Source organism: Phalaenopsis equestris, unplaced genomic scaffold (assembly GCF_001263595.1).
Source record: "Phalaenopsis equestris unplaced genomic scaffold, ASM126359v1 Scaffold000372, whole genome shotgun sequence".
In the NCBI taxonomy this organism is placed as follows: domain Eukaryota; kingdom Viridiplantae; phylum Streptophyta; class Magnoliopsida; order Asparagales; family Orchidaceae; genus Phalaenopsis; species Phalaenopsis equestris.
Window position 1 is genome coordinate 602,236 of NW_018164814.1, and position 6,022 is coordinate 608,257.

Below are 6,022 nucleotides of genomic sequence, written 5' to 3' on the forward strand. Positions count from 1 at the left end.
CTGAATGTCTTATTGCTCGATTAATTATGTCAAAATTTAAATCTACTAGTTTCTATTTCAAGAGTGATATGTTAAAATGAATCAATTTGTTATTTTAAATTTAAAACCTAAGTATCTTCATTCTCATTTTAGATTGTTGATGGTTTCATTATCAAGTTAGAAAATTTGTATATATTAAGATGAATGTTTATTTCTTGATTTTTTGAAAGATAAAAATAAGAAAGATTTATCTGCATACCACTCATTCCTATGTATTTACATATCCAACAACTAAATTCCAATTTTTACATATATAGTACCTTATGAATAAAAATGTCTTTTTCATGTTTTAAATGTTAAAATGGTGGTGTTTTTATATGATATTCAAGGTTTAGGTCGTATAATGTAAAAACTAAAATTTAGGTGCGAGATATGTACATATAGGAACCGGGTGGTATATATGTATAAATACAAATTTCAATTGATTATTTGTTTATATACAATAATGATAATTATTACAAGTTTTATGTCTTGTATGTCAATAGGGCTTTATTTACACGACTCATAAAGTTATATTTATTGGTTCTACTTTAATTGCAAAAGTTTCATTGCGAAAAATAACCCATAAATGGCCTGCACGAATTTCCAAGTAGTATGACGATCCATATTAAATGCTAATGATCTTGAAGTTGACCGCCTAGGAGAGCTCATAGCTAATTGGTCATCCAAAAGTCGGTTGACTGAAGACCTATCTTGGTCGGCCGAAAGGCAAATAATCCTATGAACATCATTACGCTCTCTAATCATTCCTCTCAGAGCACACCAAAAGATAGGCCGACAGGCCTAGAGCCAACCGGTCACTATACTTAGAACCGACAGACCTATAGTCGACTGGTCACTGAACATAGAACCGACTGACAAAGTTCGCCCAATATTCAGGTAAAATAGTCGACCGATTCTAGTTTAGTCTATTGACCCAAGGATCCTGGGTTGAGGGATCCAAAAATAATAAAAGACAATAATATCATGTAAACCCCTCATAAAAGTGTATCCCATACTTTATAGGAGAGCTTTCTCCCTCTCTTTTTGTAATTTTTATTTAAATATATAAAGTAGGTTACTACCTGTAAATATCACAGTTTGCCCTCAGGAGGTAAGTCTGTGTGTTATTTTTATATTCTATGAATTAAGACATTGGAGAGCTCAGGCTAGTGTAGGGCTATGAATTTAGCTTGAATATTATTAATCTCTTGAAAATTGATTTGAATTTTTTCTCTGATCTGTTAAATATATGAAGCATGTAACTGAACTGCCTCACATATCGCGTTTCACCCACCTCTCTCCCACCCACCTCTCTCATTTTATTTAAATAGTCTCTTTTGGTGTGTCATAAATCATCAAGCCAAGCCTTTTTAACCCCTCTCAAGCAATCCCCTAATCCTTCCACTTGGTTAGGCTTAAGAAAAAAAAAAAAAGAAAAGCTGCTTGCCTTTCTTGCTTTCCTCGGTTTTCTGGCAGGAAAGAGACTCTTTTTCTTTTGTTTTTCACCTCTTCACCTGGCTAAGTAAGGTGAAGAGAGAAAAAGTAAAAAAATTTTCTGAAACATCGAGACGATCGACGAGTGTATTTTTCGAAGAAATAAAATCTTTTGCAACTCTGTGGATGTAGGCAATTCGTAGAACCACGTAAATCTTTGTGTTATGTTCTGATTTGCAAATTTTTTTTAGTCCGTTTTTTTCGTTTTCTCGCACTGTTTTTCACAACAATTGGTATCAGAGTCCCGGCTTGGATCTGAGGAAAAACGATGACCTGAAACAAAGTGAAGGTTTCAGGGATCGAGAAGTTTGACGACACTGTTTTCATTCGTTTTTCTCTCTTTTATTTTAGAAGGAGTCGCCAGCTTGTCGATCGTTGTATACTTCCCTTATTCGAATAAATCTCCCTCCCGAATCAGATCAGTGATTCGAAGAGGAGAGAATCCAAATAAGAAGGGACACAACAAAGCGACAACTAAGAGAAAACACAAAACGTGAAGAGCCTACGTGCGGTAAACATCGCAAGGATAGATTAAGAGTGTTCTCCCAAACATGATCGGGTGAAAACACTTTAAACTAATATCCGTGAAAGAATACCTACATAAACTACCCATAACCAGAGAGTCAGGTGTAGCTGTCTGTTCTGGGGTCAAGAGCACTCCCAAGGGGACGTATCTCACTTGGTTAATTACATCTTAGGGGGGTACCCAAGAATACTCTCGATAAAAGGAGTTTCACTTGGATTATCATGAACCTGTGGTATAGGCAATCAAAGGAAGGTTATTCCTCGTGGGAACAGTCCCGACACTTCAAAGCTCGTGATAAGTCATCAAGCAGAAAGTGAGTCTCTCATATCTTGAATGGGTAGCGACTCATTGACACGTGTGGCCTACAAAATAACATAAATCATCTTGACAGGATATCCCAACACGTCAAAGCACGTTCGGGCCAAAGAGCTGAGGACAAATCGTCGTATCCCAAATGGGTGGTAGCTCATCGGCATCAGACTATCAAGGTGATATCAACGAAGTCAAGGAGCGACATGGCTCAAAGAGGCTCAACAAGAGGAAGGTAGAGTGATCCTAAAAGGTAGAGGTAACTGAGTCGGGGTACTACAGACCCGTCATACACAACTACTAGGACCATAAGTCTAACTGATCGTGAAAGTAGTCGACCTAACACGTCCTAAGATCGCCGATCAACAATCCTTGAATTGCATCGTCCACAAGAACCTCAGTAGCCCTAAGGTCAAAGGAAATAAACTCTATCATATTACTAAAAGCTGGAGCTCCAAGAGGTGGGATTTATACCTGCTGAAGTGGCAAAAATGCCTCCGGAAGGAAAAGAAAGTGGAGGTTCGGCTACAAAGCTGGATTCACTCCAAACAAAAGGACTTATACTCTGGGACGGGGAGCCTTCTAACACCATATGCACACTATACAACTACCTATAAAGAGGTATGCTGGGTCAGTTAGGTTAAAGAAGCACGGGGGCTTTTCTTCGGGATATGCAAATATGATGTAGTCATCTAGAGTGGTCCTTAAGTATTGTGGAGGCCCTATTAATATATGCAAGAAAGTAAATGTTGCAATTTTTAAATACTGAATATTTTAATCCTAAATTTTAATTATCTTGTTTTAATTATCTTGACCTAAATTTTAATTATCTTGAATATTTTATTTAGAATTTTGTAGAAAAAATTAGGAATATAAGTCCTAAAGAGCCTATGTTTCATCGTGAAATCTCAGATAAATCACAGAAAGAAACAAGAAAAACTCATGCAAGTGCAAATATGCAGACATGTAACAGAAAGTAAAACAAGCCAGATAAAATAATAAACATGTCGGTGTCGCTGGGTCGGCAACATATCCCAGAAAAGAAAAAGAACGGTCGGACTCCGCATATACATGTTCGATCCTAATTCTATACATCAATGTAAAATGCAAAATTAAGATACAGGGCATGAGCATCTGCTCCTGGTCCCCCCATGTTGTTCCTGCGCTAAACACATCAGAACCCGTGCCCGTATCTTATTTCTGCTACAGGACTTGCCTGGACTCGGACTCTAAAAGTACATAGGAAAATAAAAGACTCAATCGACCTACATAGAAAACAAGCGTTAGCAGGGAAAATAATGCAATGTATAATGAGTCATGCCTGGTGGGGGAGAAAATGGAGCTAAGTAACACCTACAAGCAAAAGGGTCAGAAATCATCACATGCTTCCCCCATAGAGATACTTGTGTGTGTGAATATAAATAGACATGACTCCTCGCAGAAAAACGTTCTAGCACACTACCATACATATGAAGCATGCAAACACACCACAAGCATAATGCAAGAGAAATATACCTGGCTAAGGCAACCAATCAAATAGAGAACAATAACCAAGTATAAAAAAAACTATCTAGCACCCTAGATCATAGCCTAGCACACCATCTAACGAAAAGTGTGTCAACCTAGTATCTAAGTGCGAGGTAAGTCTAAGTATAGTATGATTTTGACGAGGTCGACATACCGACCCCATCCTAAAGATCTGATGGATCTAAAGGGCGTCACGAAGAGGGGTGACACGAGTTAGATCCATTAGATCTTTAGCACAGTCATACTCGTGTCAATCCCGATGACTTAACTCGCATTGCTCTCCGAGATCAACCCAGTAAGCAATGCTCGTTAATGCATCGCGATCGACACGGGGTCACTCTTCCAACGAGCCTAGCTCGCTACCTATGCAAACATGCAAATGCATGTGCAAACAGTCAAATGACAGAGTAATGAGTGTATCGTGGGATAGTGACTCAGGAAAAGATGGGCATGTCGTGGAGACAGCGATACGAATAAATGGGTGTGGCGTAGCGGCAATGACCCTAAGGGTGGGCGTGTCGTGGGGCCAACGGTCCGAAGAAAGGTGTGCCGATGCGGCAGTAAACAAAAGTGATGGGCGTGTCGTGGCAGTGACCGGAGGAGACGGGCGTGTCGTGGCGGCAGTGGCTCAAAGAAATAAGTGTGTTGTAGAGGCAGTGACTCAGATATGCAAAAAGGTAGGTGAACATGCAAACGATCATGCATATGTACACACATAACATGTAGTGGTGCAAGTAGTCGGTCAACCGGGCAGTGGTGGCCGGTCGAACCAAAGTGATCTGTCGACCAGTTCGGGATGACCGACCGGGTACAAGTGGTGTTGACCGGTCCGGGACAACCGATCTAGACACAAGTGGTGCCGGTGCAAGTGCAAATGCGAGATGCAACTGCAACTGCAACATGCAAATGCAAGGTGCAAGGTGCAAGTGCAAATACAAGGTGAAAAGTGCAAGTGCAAGTGTCAATGCGATATATGACATATAATATGTAACATGCAAGACATGCACATGCAAACAATGAAGTGCAAAAGGCTACATATGATAGCAAGCTAAGCTTATACTAATGACCTTACCTAGGAAACCTAAAGTTCAGACCATTGGATGTGCAGCACCGCCCTCTCTTGCTTTGGCGAGGAAATGTGAAGAGTTTCTCCCCGGATCTCCGAGGGGGGAAGCTCTCCATGGGGTTGTGAAATAGGATAGCTACAAAGCTTTTCCTATTTTGCGAACTCCTCCAGACTTTGCAAAGCGAGCTAGCTACAAAAATTCACTTGCTTTGTCAAGTCCGACCTCCAAACTTCTCGACGTAAAGCTGGGGAATCCAAAGCAGGGGGAGTGGGAGACTCCAACCCATCGGGACCTGTGCTAAGGCTTTCAACAAAGGGGAGACACTCGATTCTACGGGGGGTATTTGGCCACACACAGGAAGTCCTAACCTAAAGGCTGGCTCTAAGAAATTCAATGATCCATCACGCGGGCACGTCATCGCGCCGACCCACGCCGACACACGCACCCTGTGTGGGCGATTGAACCCACACGCTTAGACTCCACTATTCCTCAGGCTGGCTAGGAGGTAGATAATCTCACCACCAGGACGGTTGCAGACGTGTTTTCTTCGCTTGCTCCAAGTTCACAGACGTCCGATCTATGCTCCAGTGTGTCTCGTAGAACTTACACAGGACAACAAAAAGACATAGGATGTTGTGAGGTATGCAAAGTATTTGAAAATAAACATCGAATCATATGAAAATAAGATCGATGTGTATACCTTTGAGAGGGGTCGCTCGACACCGGTGAGGAGGAAATTCGGGGTGGTCGTCCAAGAGGAAGACGAACCCCAAAAAAAAGTGGCGACGTCGGCGGCTCAGGTAAGGATGAAAGAGCTTAGTAACCTCGGAGGTGCTAAGGAACTCCGACGACGTCGGGTTTTGCTTTGGCGAGGTGGGCCAGTGAATGGAGGCGGCGGAAGGTGCGACCGACCAAGAAAATGAGGAAAAATGGAGCTTGACGACTGGACTAGATTCGACAGGCGAGGAGGAGAGTGTCGGCACCAGATCTGACCGTCGGCGTCGGAGGAGGCCGCCGACAAGGGGATTGGGCCGTGAGGAGTTCGGCGGCGTCGCAACTGGGATCGGGTCTCAGAGAA